The 17,675-nt window shown below is 33.7% G+C and overlaps 1 protein-coding gene across 1 annotated transcript in view; it reads right to left on the bottom strand.

Moving 5' to 3' along the window:
• LOC108373304 (neurogenic protein mastermind) overlaps positions 1-17,675 on the bottom strand; it is a 93,214-nt gene that overhangs the window by 28,163 nt on the left and 47,376 nt on the right. The window contains exon 2 of the mRNA XM_017629179.1: positions 9,335-9,390. The gene's annotated coding sequence lies outside the window, so the exon portion shown is untranslated. The remainder of the gene's footprint in view (positions 1-9,334; positions 9,391-17,675) is intronic.

Here is a 17,675-nt window from a genome sequence, read left to right as displayed (position 1 = left end):
ACTGTGTGTGCCGGGGCGACCTCTATTTGAAAAAAAAAACTTTTTTTTGATGTTGCTGGGACTAGAAATGGAACCATGGACCTACCGTGTGGTAGCATAAAGCACTATTAAAAATTGTTAAAATAAAACGAAGCGTGACTTTTTTACGTAAAAATGAACTTATTATTTTGCTATGCTTTTTTCTAAANCCGGCCGAAATGCTCGAAAAAGTTGCCCAAAATTGGACTTTCCGAATGGACCACCTAAGACGCAGCCGCGGTCAACATTTAAATGAAATTATCTTCAAAAAGTAAATGTCATGGACCAATCTAACGTTTCAAATAAAGAACCGATGAGATTTTGCAAATTTTATGCGTTTTTTTTAAAAAAAAAGTTATCAAGCTCTTAAAAAATCACCCGTTATTTCTAAAATTTAAATTTTTCAAAAAATTCGAAAACCGGTTTAGGAAAAAGGCCAAGTAATTGAATACCCTAGTAAAAACACCTATCCGGACAATCAGTTGTATGGAAGCCATACGTTATAGGTACACTATCCTCTGCATTTTCATTGTAAACAATACGCTGATAATAAATGAAAATAGTGCAAAATTTCATATTCCTAGCTGCATAAATGGAGGAGCTTTAACCAAGTATTGTAGTATGATCGTAATGGTAATGGTAATTGCAGTGGTAGTGGTAATGTTAGTAACAAATAATAATGGTAATGACAACAGTGATGGTAATGGGAATCATAAAGCTAATGTTAATGGTAGTAATCATAATGGTAAATGTAAAATAGAAATGGTTGTGGCAATAGTAATAGCAATGGCAAATGTAACACTCATGGTAACACATTTTAAATGGCAGTCGTCGTTTTCGTGTTTACCTTCGTACTCAACTTCGTATTAGTGTTCGCATTTACATTTGCATTCGTGTTCGTGTTAATTTTCTCATATGCCATATTCGTCTTATACGTACTCGTGTTCATCTTCGTTTTCGTTCGTGTTCATATTCTTCGTCTTCAGCTTTTTGATCGTCCTCCACTTCGTCTTCGTTTTCGTAATTAGACCCGTCTTCGTATTTGTCTCGGTCTTCCTTTTGGTCTTGGTCTTCATATAAGTCTTTATTTTTCTATCTTCTATCTTCTCTTTTCTCTTTTCTATTTTCTTTCTTATTTTTGGCTTTATATTCGTTTTCGTGCTCATATTTGTAACCACATTCGTGGTCGTCTTCAGCTTCGGCTTCGCCATAGTAATCATATTCAGCATTGCCTTTGGATTTGTCTTTGATTTAGTCTTAATCTTGGTATTAGTTCTTAACCTTAAGAGTGTCATATATTTACTAAGAATTATTATATTTATTTGACGACTTTTAGTTCACGTTCACACTTTATGGATAAGTCCAGAGGATACTTTTGGTTTATAACCATTAGGCTTCATAGTTTTTACTATCCATCCACGATCGAAAGTCATCAAAATTGTTTCTTGATTTGCTTAACATTTTTCAATTTAATTGTGCAATCCCCAAAGCTGATAATTCGCATTACAATTCCTGCTGAACAACCTGTGCTAATCTATCAATTTGGTCCTCGAAAAGCTACTACCTCTGAGCGTATGCCTAAGCAGCTTTATTCCGTTAATTTGCCTCTCATATTCGAAAGCTTTATTGTTTAAACAGGTATTTCATTACATTGTAGCTAAAAGTGAAACTTTTATATGCTAATCCGCTGATGCTTACATTTACTTAAGTACGTACGAGTAAGTTCATACGAAAAAATTTATGCTAAAATCCATAAAATCGATTTGATTAACTTATCTGAATCTGAAAATGGAGAGAAGCGCCTGGAGATTAGATAAGCAGATGCATTAAAAGCCAAAGAAAAAAATGTATACATTAGCATTCAATAAAAATCGAAAAAAATAAGTAAAAACATACGTGCATAGTGATAAATATGGTAAAAGCAGCTACTGGAAAAAAACAAACAGTTTTGCTTACTTCATTAATGCCATGCAAAAAGAGAGATTAACGGCGCTCAATACCCAGAAGAATAGCAAAGGCATTATGATTTGCCGGCTGGCTTATTTGCAAAATACATACACACTTTAAATGCAATAACGCTGGCAAAGACTTGGAATAAATGCAAAGCGTATTAGACATTAGATTTGTTAAAAATAAAAGACGACCTGTGCTGGAGCCTTAAGCACATCAGCTGCGTCGAATGAAACGTCAAATGCCACAAATTGAAGCTTAAGATATTTATCAGCGCGCATTTTCTTCGGTGTATTTTGTTATTGTTGTTGTTGTGCGCGGCTTAGCATAATTTCGACTTGTATGCTTATTTGCCAGCAAAGTTTGCCTATGCTTATAGGTAAATAAGTAAATGCCAAACAAAAAAAATTATGCCAATCGAAGGCGAAGAGATGACTGGTTGTATGAAAGACTTAAGCTACGAACCTGCGGAGTATTATTTATCGGAGATATTGAAGGAATTTAATCGATAAAGCGTACTAAATTGCTGATAAGCGGTGTTTACACAAGAAATTAATGAAATACATTTCTTTTTGTTATGCTTCTATAAAATATTGTTTACGTTTTAACCAGCCTCAAGCTTTATAAGAAATTGAGGAAACTTTAACAAGTTGACATAAAAATTTCGAACTTTTTATATTAAACTTTTAGGAAGCTTCTGAGTATGCAGAAAATTTTAGTATAACTAAGAGCATATTTGAAGTAGCTTAGAACTCGCGTTGATTTTTAATAATTTTTGTTGCCGTCTTTTTCAATTTTTTTTGTATGTAAACTGGCCCTGATTTCTGGAAATTTTTTAGGCAACGGTTTTACGCATTTTATTGAAATGAAACTTCCTTGTATTCGATTAGGAGCAAATGCAAACGGACGTTGGGCTATAAATCCAAACGAAAAAGTGACTGAAGAAGGTCGTGGATGGATTAAGAATAAGATCGGTTTTGCTATTGAGATTAGGATTAAAATAACTGTTCAGTACACTTGTTAAAAAATTAAATTCAATATATTGAAAACCTAAAACAATTGTTACAATATGGGTAGCAACCGAAATGATTTTAAAAAGCTGTATGAAAAATGGTTGCCACCTGTTTAAAAATCAAATTGATTTTAAAATAAAAAAAAAATGGTAGGTAATTGAAATATGTATAACAATTTGGGTGTCAGGCGAAAGAGATTTAGAAAGGTTTTAGTTACAAAATATTTTGAAAAGGGTTGCCACGTGTTTGAAAAGTTGAGTTTAATTAAATTTTATAGAAGTTTTGTGAAATACTAAAAAGTGAATGTCAAACGAAAGAGTAGTAAGATAAGTTCAGTATGAACATTTAGTATATTTTCAAAATATTTTAAGAGGGTTGCCACCTGTTTAAATTCAAAATTTTTTAATTAGTTAAACTAATTATTAAAAGATGGATACCAATCAAAACTGGTTTGGAAAGGATTAATTTCTCAGCAATATTTACTTTCTAAAAATTCAGATTAAAATGTCCGAAAGTTTGGTAAAAATTTGTTTATGATTTTGAATATTTTTGGTTTCTAGATGAATAATTTTATTGAGATGTTAGCAAAGGGAAGCACCGTTGAGAGTTTTGAGTTCCTCTTTGCCTTAATTAAGTAGTTTATTCTTTTCAGTAGCTTCTTTTCAAGCGCAGATAAATCGTTTGGCTTGTCTCTGCCCTGGACCTTCCATACCAGGGCAGTTGAGCCTTTTGTCGCGTACTCAGTTCACCCAGCCCCTCAAGCAAGTATTGATTAGTATACTTTTCTTTACGTTGCAGCTGCTACAGGAGAAGTCATTCGCCTGCATACCCATTTTATTGGTCAGGAAGTGGCCTGTAATATTACCGATTACATGTCGCAGTAGTCAACGGCTAAATTTTCTCTTATGTATCTTAGGCCAGATGTGTCGCATTAACTTTACTGTTAGAGAAGTTAGGTATTGCCTGAATACCAAGAGAACAAGCGATCAGCCATCTTGCAATTTCGTAAAGTGCATTAATTCAGCTTAAGAAAACTCAGCAGAAGTTCTTCTGAGGTTGGGCAAGAGCCTTTGGCGAGCATAATCAACTTATCATATTGATGCCTAATTGGATTGATAGAGTTTCAATACTCGGTCTTTTCCTCAATAGCTCCCAGAGAGGATAATTAAAACAGTAATTTCTGGGATAAAATTTCGATTCTGTGTAGTATGAACACCTAACATCTGTATCTGTCCGTACTTTATAGTAGCACTCCAATTTGTAAACACCTCTAACCTAATTGCCAAATTCAAAAAAAGATATCTAATCGACTTCGAGAGAGTTAGCGTAACATAATTTGACCAAGGAAGCTGCACATTCTGGGCTGGCCGTTTTATACAGGCTAACATTGAGGACATTTTACAAATACTACATTTCCAGAACATACAAGGTGCTTTGTACAAGATCGCTTAACAGGGCAATTCTGACAACTGTCTTTCAACACACCGCAGTCTTTCGGAAGACAAAAGGCTTTCGTGAGACGACATTAAATAAATAAAAATTAAATTAAAAAACTAATCAATTTTTCTTTTTAAAACAACAAAAACTAATAAATAAAAGAGAGAAAAACAATATGAAAATAAAGCAAAAATAAATAAAAAATATTTTTAGAAAATTAAAGAAATTAAAATATTTTTTTTTTTTTTTACTTTTAAGGTAATAAAATCTAAGAATTAAATTTGAAGACGAAAGAAACTGGGTCAAAAAAAGGAAAAAATGGTACTTAAATTAAAAAAAAAATATATTTTAAAAATAAAATCTTTAAATTAAAAAAGTACAAAAAAACTAAAATCGAAAAAAGCTTAAAAATATCTCAAAAAAATTCAATGCAAAAACATATTTTTCTTTTTAAACTAATAAAATCTTGTAATTAAACAAATTAAATTTGAAAATAAGAAAAAATAAATAAAATAAGATTCTAAAAATTTACGAAGCTTAAAAATGTTATTTTTTTTTAAGAATTACAGACAAAAACTAAAAGAAAATTAAATTCAGAAAGAAAAAATTTATGGTCAAAAAGGAAAAAAGTTCAAAAAATAACTTGCCAAAAGTTTAACTAATTAAAAAAAAAATACTTTTCTTTTTAATAGAATTAAATCTAAAAATTAAGAAAATGCTTATTAAAATAAATGCAAATAAAAAAAAAACCGGTGCCCGAGGACTCTAATGGCGCATGGCGTTGTGCATGAGCTTGCTTTGCTCACTTGGCCGTTACGACTGTTAGAGCGACGCAAGCTAAATGGCATACGGGTAGGGTTAGATAAACTATTTGCCATCTGTCCTTTCATTTATCTTACGAAAAACTTTTTACTATCTTAGCCACAATTTCACTGTCAAACTTGGCGCGGCTATCCCACTACGGCCAACACAAGTCTGTATCTGGCAAATGTAACATCAGAGTATTCGTCGTTTAGTTCTGTAGGAGCGAGAAGGGAACGTAGTGCCTTTTGTAAGGCATATGAATGTAGGCACCTCCCCATTTCCAAATACCGCCCCCATGGGGATTTTAGTGCAGGCATCTTCGAGATTTAAGGATGAAGGCTGCATAACTACCGAATGTGCCTAATGATTTTCGTTTTTTTCCTTCCAATGTATCAAAAATCCTAACAGTAAGGAAATGAAATTAGCTGATTTTAAAAATGTCTAAAGCCAATGCGAGACAAATAATTTACTGATTTATTTTCTCTTTTAGTTACGAGTATTTCCAGTCAATTCCTTTCGTACACAACGCAAACGTTGATGCTCACAAGTAGCTATTGGCGGCTGTCACATATTTAGCCGCAAGATAATCATATTTGCAGTATTTTATAAATTGCATGCTACAACCATATTGGTGCAACAACAATGCTCGCACAAATGCCAATAGGCCGGTTATTTTTCAACGATCGCAAAATGAAAATTTCAATTGCATTTCACTACTGCACTCTTCAATCGCCAGTCAAACGATTGCTGATCACAGAGTTGCTTCTGTTTTTATCTACATATATTTTGATTTTGTCCTCCCCATTTAGATGGCCAGAAGGCGCACTAACGACAACAGTATTGGCAGCTGTTGCGTATAAATAACTTTATTATGATGATTAAGAGTGTTGCAGCAATAGCGGTGGTAGCAGCGGTGGCAGCGGTGGTGGCCAGCAACCAACCACTGTGATGGCGCGTGAAACACACAAAATACGCTGGCACAACGGTTAGCTGGCCGATAGTTAGGCGATAGTATAATAGTTAGTCGATTGACTTGACTGATAGTCCAACTGCCGCCACACACTTGCCGATTTGTACGCGTGGATAGGTGAGCCATTTGGTGCCGCCAGCAAGGTGTTTGGCTTCTCGCAGTCAACACCGCCGTTGATGTCTGCTCAAACACTCGCATGCATACACAACAACACAAACACGTGCTACGCGGCGCGGCAACAGCATCTAATTTCATATCTCCGTGGCATGAATGCGTGCCTTGATTTGCATTTGCATTTTTAGTGGTGGCGCTTTATTGTGTGGCTGGCTGTGCGTAAATGTGTTGCGCACAGGAAATGTTCGCCGTTAGAGTGAGCGAGTGAGTGTGTTTGTGTGTGTGTGTGAGTGGTGCACTAATAAAGCAAGTTTAAAAGCCACAAAATACTGCGACTGCGGCTGCCTCACAGCGTTTGTGATTGCACTGTTTTATTGTGGCAATTGTGATGCGGTTATGTGGTAAGCGGAATTTATTCCTCTTCACAATAAATATCAAGTGCCGTCTACTAATTTAATTGATGAGTGGATTTCAAATTTTTAATAATGGCTTATGTGTCTGTGAGCAGCAGCATCCGATTGAGATCTCGTTATTGGAAAGACAAGCGCCGTAGTGAATTTTGGAGTTTGATTAATTTAGTGTAACATGCAATTGGCAGTAAGCTTTTGAAAAATTAACTTCAAGAAGGGAAATTAATTAAATGTTTGCGATTTTGTATTGATTTTTGGTTTTGGTCTTTTCAAGGCATCAGAGATTTGGCGCGTAAATCATTCTTTAACTTGATGGCGATCAAGCAAAGAAGGACTTTCAAAAAGGGTAATTTTTAGTTCTGCACCGTTAGATCGATTTTCAAAAATGAGGAGTCAAATTAAATTGCTTGGCCTGTAATGAGGTTTTACTTGTCCACCTTTTGAAAAATTTAATACAATTTATTTAAGAAAATAAGTTAACTAACACAATATGGCTATCAATCGATATGGTTTTGAAGAAGTTTTATTTTTAACTAAATATAACAGGGTTGCCACCTGTTTAAAAATCAATTCCAATTTGCATAAAGGTAGCTTCAATATTTATCACACTATGGATGCAAGACGAAACAGGTTTACGGATGTAGTAGCTGAAAATATTTTTATGAGAGTTGCCACTTGTTTTAAGTTTCGAATTTAGTTAACTTATACACAAGTTATATGAAATAATAAAATATAGGTGTCCAACAAAAGAGTGTTAAGAAATATATAGATTTTTTTAAGATGTTTGGAGAGGGTTGCCACCTGTTGAAAAAGTGAAATTCAAATTATTTAATAAGTTAAATGAGTAATAAAAATTTGGTTACCAATCGAAATGGACTGGAAAAGGATTTATTTCTGAACTGCAGTTAAGAGCCTTGCCACGTAATTAAGAAATTAATTGAATTTTTAGTTACAAGTTAATTTATTTATATATACGCACGTAAGGGCTCTTTTTCGGCGACTATTTTTTTTTAACTCCTATCCCGAAATTTTCTGGGAAATACCTAAAAACAAGTTTCCTTAAAATTTGAGCCCTTTGTAGTAATATTAAGTGCTCGATCAAGGCGTGCAAAGATTTCCTGTTTAAAACACATGTAAACTTTGATTGATTTTCTTCAAAATTCTATAGCTCAGAGTCATTTAATGGTATAATCATTGTCAATGATGTTTTTTCTTCAAAATTCAGTGCTCTACAAAAGTAACCATTGGGGCGTAACTCTAACTGCCACACGCGAGGGAGTACGGGTCACTAAACCCAATATTTTCATGAAATTACAGTTTCTTTGCCCTTTTCTCGTAAATAACAAGAGCTACAGAAAAAATGCAAATAACAAAGTTGTAGGCCATTAAATTTCCTATAAAAAGTTCTAGAACTCCAGATCGCTAACATGGATATTTCTTGAGGTATTGGGCTTTGAAGTTGAGGTAGTGTGCAATTTTCATTGACTATTGAGCTTAATTGTAGAAGTTATTGATAGAATTGTTGATACTAATATTAAAGGCTAAAATTTTCACGGAACTTATTTTCAGATGTTTCCCACAAAATTTCGAGGCAGGAGTAAAAAAACAAAAAAAAATCGTCAAAAAAAGCACCCTAATGTACATACATATATATATCACAACGTCAGACGAAAGCGATTTATAAAGGTTTTAGTTAGAAAATACTTTTATAGATGGTTGCCACCTGTTTGAAAAGTTGAATTAAATTTTATAATATGAGTGCCAAACGTAAGAGCTTCAGAAAAATTTCAGGAAAAGTATTATATGGGGTAAAGTCCCTTTCTGAGTATATAAATCGAGATGTCGTTCAAATATTTTTCGTATGAACGAAGTGAGGTTCTTAGACCAATAACACCGTACAACAAATTGAGATGAATAAAAAAAATATACGAAAGCGGCGAGGCAAATATGAAAGAGAAGGGGCTCTTGAATATTGAATATTCTAATTTGGTCTCAATTATTTGTCTTAAATGGTCTATAGTAAAATTTTGTGGCACATATTCTGTACCATTTCTCACCTGTGTGGGTCATTTTGACTTTTGTTTGGGTTTAATTGAAATTAAAATGTTCCAAAAAAATATGCGTCTTTAGATTTTGCTATGGACCCTGAAAGATACAATTTATGGTATAATTTTTTATGACAGTTTTCTAATAATTTAGGTCGAATTGAGATCAAATAAGAAAAATTTCAATACATAAAAAAAAAAATAATAATAATTGCAATGTTTAGGGACAGACCAGTACTATGGAGCTCTTCCTCTTTAATAAATGCCATACCATGTTTGTGTATTTTTTGACTGTCGCGTAGTGCAATAATTGGTTTCGATATGGGCACATTTTTGCTACTCCTCAAATCTTCGCAAATAACTAAGAATCGGTAACCTTCTGTAGCAGCAGCAACTTCTGGTTTGCAGAAGCTCTGAAGAATAAGAAATTTCTAAATAAGTAAGTCAAATTCCTTTAATGAGGTATCACAATATTCCGCTTCTCCCAGTTTCAAAGCAATTCATAACAAATTTTTGAAGAAAAAGTAAGCAAAAATCTGCAAAATATTTCGCTGACTTGCCAATGTTATTTACTTGAATAAAAATCGCAAGCGTCCACCGGTCCTGGCATTGAAATATTTCACGCAAATCTGGAAATGAACAAAAAAAAATTATTTTTAATTAAAATGAATTAGAATTTAACATAGTGAAAAATTATAAAAAAACAGTATCTATCTCGAAAAAAAAATTTCCGAAATTTTGAACTCACTGCGAAATAGCTTTTTAAATTTTTTGCAGTTAATTAACTGTTTGTCGGGGAAAATCAATTAAATAATAAAAATATTCGTAATTATCTCAGATTTACATTAGAGTTTCTCCCAAAAATAGTTAGTTAACTGCAAAAAATTGAAAGAAAATATTTTTCTGTGAGTTCAAAATTTTGGAAATATAACCAAACATATTTCATACTTTCATATTTTGTATGGAATGATCCCTCTATTTTTTAGCATTAAAATCTAAAAACTAAATTAGAAAAGGAAAAACTTTTAATCAAAAAAGGAGGAAATAGTACTTAAGAATTAAATGGTATTTAAGAATATACTTTTTTTTATAACACAAAATCTAAAAATTCATAGAAAATTAAAAAAAATGTATCTTAAAAATTAAATGAAATAAAAAATATATTTGTATTTTTGAAAGAATAATATGTAAAACAAAAAAAAAACAGAAAATTAAATTAAAAGAATATTAAAAAAAAGAAATACATATGAATTTTTTATGTTTAAACAAAAATACACATGTTTCTAAAAATGTAATGAAATTAGAAATAAATGTATTAAAAAAAATAGAAATAAAATAAGTTTCTAAAAGTAAAATGACAAGAAAATGTAATCATAAAAAAAAATTAACTAAAATATGAAAAAGTTTAGTAAAACAAGTAATTTTTAAACAAAAAACAAAACCGACCTAAAATCTCATATAAAAATTTAGGAGTACCGTAAATTTTTTCATGATCCAATGATCGGATCTAAACCAGATTAGTAAGGGACCACCTCTGAGACAAAAATAATTTTCGAAATCGGTTAACGTGATCAAAATAAATATATTCCGCCGAATTGATAACCTCCTCCTTTTTTGAAATCAGTTAAAAAGTTCGCTGCCTGAAGTTTCAAACCCAAATCTCTCGAAAGACACACCAGTGCTTTGCTCTCTCGGCCATTGCGACTTTTGGAGCAACGCGGGATAAATAATATATGTATGAGTGCTTTTTCTGAAAATAGCTTTTCACCACGAGTGGTGAATTAGAGAGCTTTTTTTCTGAGACTTTTGTACTAGAATAACAATAGGATAGTAAACTTTGCCATCTGCCTTGCATTTGTCTTACGAATGTTTTTTTTTTCCATCTAAGTCAGAATTGGACTGTTATTCTTATCGTTATCCTTATCTCTGTCGTCGAATTTATCTCACTCAATCGCCATTCGCAGGTTTCAACGCAGCCATTCGCTTTCGATCTATGCAGCCACTATACACTGCCTTCACTATGGCGTTAAATATTTAAGGCAAAGAACTCCGAACTCGATTAAGAAGTATAAATTTAAAAATATTTTGAAATGTTATTTTTTATTATTAAATATTTTTTATTAACTACAAACGATAGCGTGGTCTTAATGAGATTAATGTTAAAATCGAGTCAGACAATTTTTTACACATGTACTTCTGATATTACAAGATTAATACGAAATAAAATTACGTTGCAAGTAAATGAAATATGAAACCAATTACGGGTACTGCAAAGAAGTTAAAATATTTATATTTAATTTAAAAAATTTGAAATGAATTAAACACTAAATGCAACAACGGTTGGGCGTATCAAGTAACATGCAGTTTTGAGAATTAATGAAGTTAGTGAAAACTTGTTGAAACATAAGTGTTTCTCATAAATCACACACAACATTGAGTAATTAACAAATTAAAAATTTAATCAAAACTATAAAAATTCAAATTTGTAAAATACGGCAGTCATAAAGTGACCAGCTGATTTCATTAAAGTACAGCAAGTAGAACAAAAATGAGATTTCTGTGCAACATTGTAACAATTTATCACACGAATATGCAGCAAATATGAAGTGTTTTGTACTTATATACTCGTATGTATACTAGGTTGGTTCAAAAATGCATTTGAAAAATTAATCGGAATTTTTCGCTCCAATCTCCTAGGATTGTTCTTTACCAAAAAAACGCTCAAAGTTTTTCATCTATTTCTTTCGGATAAAAGGATAAAAAGATTAGTAGAAATGGTGTAGAATTCTTAAAAATCGATATTTTTCGATCGAAAAACTCTGTTTCTCTTCAAGAGATTCCCAAAAATAATACCCAATTGTTTATTTAACCGATTTTTCGTAGTAGTAACCATATTTTATGAGTCCGCCAAAAACCCCAGAAAATGCAATGGGGGGGACCAATAAAAAATCTTTAGTATTAAAAAATGGTTAAATAAATAATTGGACATTATTACTGGAAGTCTCCTGAAGTGAACCAGAGTTTTTGATCGAAAAATATTGATTTTTAGGAATTCTATACCATTTCTTCGATAAGTATTTTTGTTCCATATAAAATACATGGAAAATATTTTTGGGCTTCAACAAAAAATTTAGGGGTGTATTTTTTCATACAAAAAAATCCTGGCGGTGAGAGCATTAAAATTCGGACTTTGTTGTTTTGGACCACCCTAATGCACACACATAAATGAATTTATAAATTTTTTACCAGTTCGGAAGAAATAAAATGCACACCGGCGAATTTTTTTCAATCAAGCACGAATTTAGTCTGCAATTCTAAGCACTTTTAAATGGCCTACAAGCGCTTAAGAATCACTGAGTTGAGTCATGCGTGTCGGAATGCGGAGCAATTATTTAAAGCTACTCATACTAGCTAACCGACTAGCAGAGCAAATGCAATCACTATTAGAACCACTAATACCACAATGACTACACTGCATATACTATTAAATATGTCACGCTCAAGTGCACTTAGCAAAGAATAAAACATACAACAAAAACCAAAAAAAGTATAAAAAATCAATTCTAAACTGCCATTTACAGCCGCTATATATAGCAGCTACCAGGCGTTGGCAAGCGAAAGACTTAAGACACAAACTTGTATGGCTGAGGCCGGCTATGTAAGTGCGCGGAGCAGCCAGCGCAAATGACCGGCAAATTACGACCAGCAATTATTGCAAGCGGCAGCAAAAGCAATGAAGCCACAAGAAACGAATGCATTTAATATGGACGCACAACAATAAAAACAGTAGACTAGATGCAAAAGCGAACTGGCTACGCAATGCGGCGTGCCAGTGCAGTGGTGAGCACCCGCGCTTTGAAGGTGGCAGGCGAGCGAGACGACAGCAGATCGAGAGAGTAAAGTGCTTGAAATATGCCGCTAAATTGACAGCAATAGCTACAGCTACAGCGACAATAATACAAACAACACAAGCAACAACGGGAGCAAAATCACTTGCAAAGGCAAAGGAAAACAGCTACAAAGTCGCCGCTGAATATCACCAATATGACGATGGCGACGAGCATTTACAGCAGCAATGGCAATAGTTATAGCAACAACAACAACAATAAAACACCTGTTGCACACACAATTCAATGACAGCAGCAACCAGCAAATCGTTATTACGCGCATTCTGATGCACTTAACCTGAATAAAATGAGTCTACTTAGCAGCGAACATTGTCGACGTTGTAGGCGCTGCTTGGCGGCAGCTGTGGTGGCGCGCCACCTACATGTGAGCACACATTCCCATTTACAAGTATATCTTTATCGCTAACGCGCAGGAGGTACTTTTGTCTGTGTGTCTAGTGTTTAGTGTTGTGTAGCACTAACACTTGACTTAAATAAGTGTATGCAACATGCCGCATGCTGGATGCCACATGCCACGAACAACATGTTTTGTAACGGCAGATCGGCAGAACGACAGCAGCACGTACGCATCGCTAATGTGCATTTGACTGCCTGCGTGTGCCGCGCAATAGCTGCAGCTGCAGCTACAACTGCAACTACTGCGATGATTTCGATGATGTCGATGACGATGGTGGCAACACTTGGCGATCGTTGGTAGTTGATCGACAGCAAATCGAGTTGTGATCTTAAGCGGTGATCTGTGTAGCTATGCAAACGAGCGACAGACAACACTAATAGCAGCAACAAAAGCACAGCAACAAGGAATTGTTGTACATGGTGTACGACTAGCTAGCGGCTACGATCTACAACTAACTCAGCGTTGCAATCACCAACGCGACCAGTCGCCTACTGCGCACTCTTGGTACTCGTAACACTTTTAGTTGTGACGCTTAGATATTTGCCAAAAACTTATTGATGCTATCGCTGCGATCAATAGAGCACAACAACAATGCAAAACAAGCTGAGTAGCACAAATAACAGCAATAAAGCCACTTGTTTGTGTTCGGCAAAATACTCGTACTTCTCGGACTGCCACTGTCCATGCTGATGGTTGTCATTGTCGTTGTTTTAGCAAATTGCTTTTTTGTTGCTGTTTAAATAGTTATTGGTGTTGCAATTTTTTCTTGCTGCCACAAATGTTACCGTTGATGTGGTTAGCAATGCGTTTTGAACTTGTTGCACTTGTTGCAATCGTTTAAATCGGTGATTCCCAAAGTGGTCCAGGGGTCCTCCGTTTGGGGTCAACGGGAGACTCGACGGGGGTATACGATGGCGTGAAAAAGATATTGGCGTTCAAGAGTTGTAAGTGGGGGTACACGAAAATTTATCTAACTTCGATGGTAAAGAATAAAAATTTTGGCTTGGTTAAAAACTCCATTTCTTCAGCGATTTTTGACAGGCTCTGTTTCGGCGGAAAATGATCGTATTGAGACAAGTGCTTCTTGAATGTATGTTAATAATTTAACAAAAACTTGCTAATAAAAGGTTAAAGAATAGCACTTAGAAAAAGACCAATACAAGAATTAAAGTAAAGGTGAGTACGTGCGTAGATAAAGAAAAGGTAAAAATAAAAACAAAAACAAAGATGCGTAAGGATCAAGGAAAAAATGAAGACCAAGGTAAATTTAAACACTTTACTTATATAAGGGCAAAGGTAAAGGGGAATAAATATGTAGATGAAGAAAATGATAAATATAAAAGTAAAAACAAAAATATATTTAAACTTGTAAAAAAGATGAAGATGAGGATACCGATAAAGGTAAAGATGAAGATAGAGGAAGAAAGATTAAAATAAAGGTAATTATAGAGAAAAGGATATAGATATAGAAACAGAGACTCAAGCTGGGAACAATTTTGCGATTTTAGAGATTTTCGCGCTCTTCGCGACTTACCTATGTAATAATCGTTTTTTATCGCTTCTGTTATCGACACTGTCAGCGGTTTCGTTATCGATTTTTTAACCGATTATTCATTGATTTTGTTATCGATAGTTTTGTCGATGTTTTCATTGATTTTCTAATCGATTTTTGATATCGAATATTTATCGATTTTGTTGTCGATATTTTTATGGATTTTTTATCGTTATTTTTGTCGATTTTGTTATCGATATTTCTTCGATTCTCTAATTGATTTTGCTATCGAAATTTTTATAGAATTTATAATCGATTATTTATCCATTTTGTTATCGATTATTTTTCGATTACGTTATCGATGTTTTATCGATTTGTGTTATAAATTTTGTTATCGATTATTTATCAATTTTGTTAGCGATATTTTTATCGATTTTGTTATCTATATTTTTAACGATTCTGTTATCGGTATTTTTATCGATTTTGTTTTCGATATCTCTATCGATTTTGTTATCGATTTTCTAATCGATTATTATATTATCGATTTTGCTAATGAAATTTTTATGAAATTTGTCATCGATTTTGTTATCGATATTTTTTATCGATTTCGTCATCGATGTTTCTATTGAATTTGTATAAGAGTATAAAGATAAAAATAAATATAAAGGAAGACAGAATAACGTTAATGTAATTTGAACGAACAGGGGTAGAGGTAGGGTTCTAGATAAAAAAAAAATATAACCTTAAGCAAAAGCAGAGCTATTTATGTAAGTATGTACATATGTATGTATGTATATTGGTTATGAAACAAAATAGATAGGTAACGTAAGTTTCACTGTGGCCCAGGACCACTCACTTTTTTTATTTACAAATTTCTAAGAGCTACGGTTCTCATGTAATCCTGACAGATAACGCGCAAAAATAATTTTGCAAATTTGTTTTTTTTTTTGGTCCGCGGAATTGAAAAAAATTTTCAGTTAGGCCGGCATATGGCTCATATGGCCTCTATATTTAGCTTTAATTTCCTTTTTATAAAACCTCTGTTAATTTAGCAGTGTATTTTAAGACAGACATCGGTATGAGGTATGAAGCTTCCATCTTCGTCTTCACTACAATCAAATCAAGTGCAATCAATTTTGAATTCCTCTTTTGTGAGTTAAAGAGAAAGAGCACTGTTAAACTAAATTTATCTTTAATATAACTCAGCTTTTTCCCCTCTATCAATCATTTCATTTATGCTTTAAATTTGATGCGTCGCTTGCGTGGTTGTTTCCCATAGACTTTTCTAGATTCCCTCTTCTCTATTGTCAGTTTCTGAATTAAATGTATGGCGAAAAAGGCTTTGCGGTTTTATGGTTTCAAGGCTTGTGTGTTTGAAGACGTTAGTGATAAATATTTTTCGTATCAGCTTAAAACTCGGAGCGATGAAAATGACGTTGTCAATACGAATAAACTTTTATACATATACTCCTCAAGTAAATTTATGAGGGCGCCAAATAGGTGAGGGGTTTATAGTGAAGAGAATGTAAATAACCTTAGCGCTCTGAGTTTTTGTAATTGGAACGGTCTTATAAAATATAACTCCCCAGAGCGAGAATGTATTTTGATGGCTTTACAAACTCTGTTTTAAGAAGATCAGCGACTGCTACTTGTAAAAGCTTGAAAATTCCTTCCTTCGATGTAATCTACACATTCTTTTTTTGGCGAGTTCTGGGCATATGGTAGAAATATAGCAGCAAGGGGTTCACCGAAACCACCATAATTTTGAAAGTAGTCTACGAGAAAAAAAGTACGGGAAACTCTGGTTTAAATGCTTTGCAGGCGCAATAAAGAAAATTAAAATGGAAAATTAAATTTGGTTGAATAAATCATCAACAAACTGTAATAAGGAATTTGCTTTTCCAGTAAAACGAATTTAAAATTTTGGTAAACGTACAAGTCAGTCTACCTCAAAGTGAACTATCTGGTTCGAATATGAGCTCTCAATTGGTATTTAAGTGTGTCTATCTCCTACGTTGGATGAAGCCAGCTGATTTAATCTAGCCTAACTTACAAACATATCTAAGGAGCATGTCTGTGTGGAAAGTTTTTTCACGAAAATCAGCAACCACTTCATAATACATACTGAGTTTTCATTCTATCAATGTTCCACGTATCGAGGTTTCACAGTACTTTGGCCTGGAACACCGTGTTCCATCTTCCGATTGAAATTGCAAGTTTGGTAGCAGGTGCGTAAATGCCAGGTACGTATTTGTCTTCAATGTCTTAATCTGCTTATACTCATTTGAGATCAAAGGCAATTTTCGCACACTGGAAATTTTTATCAGGAATTTCATAGTCAAGAAATCAGAAAGTGCACATATTTTCAACCATGATTTCTTCCCGAAAATACTTATATGAAGCTGTTTTGCAAACAAGTAGTGAGAGAGCCAAATTTACAGCTCCCTCGTTGCTCACCACATCTCCACCTATTTTAGTTACTAAAAATATTTAATAAAGTACTTAAAGTCCCCAAATGTAATGTTTGACTCTATCTTCGTCAAATGCTTGCTCGCTCCTCAGTCTACACCAGCGTGCTCAATGCTAATGCAAGAAATATTTAATACCCGCTGTCTATCAGGTGTTGGCATACCATAGTTAAACATAGCACATATGCGAATACTGACCTAATGGCACACACATACATACATACATATTTATGTACGCGGTCTCCTCTTCTCCTCCACCAACACAAACGAATCACCTGTTGAATGCAAAGAAATTTGAATTTCGCTGCAGTTTCGTTTTTGATTGCCGTTTTCCTGCTTACCGCAAGCAACACTTGCTGCTGTGTGTCGAGTGTCAACAGCTGTAGCAATCTTCAAAAACATATTTATGTACATAAATATGCAATGTGATTATCATTTTGCTACAGCAACAACAACCCACTTATTGTCAAGCTGTAGGAAATGAACACTGAGGATACTTAAAGCACTCGATTTAGCGGGTTTTTATTTATTTTCAATAGCTGTTGTTTTTATTTTGCGCTGCAAAACATTTTCAAAATTGTATTTACATATTTAAGCTAGCGTTTTTTTGCTGGCTCACGTATCTACTTTGCACTCCACAAATGCTGCA

Source organism: Rhagoletis zephyria, unplaced genomic scaffold, assembly GCF_001687245.7.
Source record: "Rhagoletis zephyria isolate East Lansing unplaced genomic scaffold, Rhagoletis_zephyria_1.1 Rzeph_scaffold_00079, whole genome shotgun sequence".
NCBI lineage: Eukaryota > Metazoa > Arthropoda > Insecta > Diptera > Tephritidae > Rhagoletis > Rhagoletis zephyria.
The sequence above is the reverse complement of the archived record's forward strand: the minus strand, read 5'-3'. Positions and strand labels throughout refer to the sequence as shown.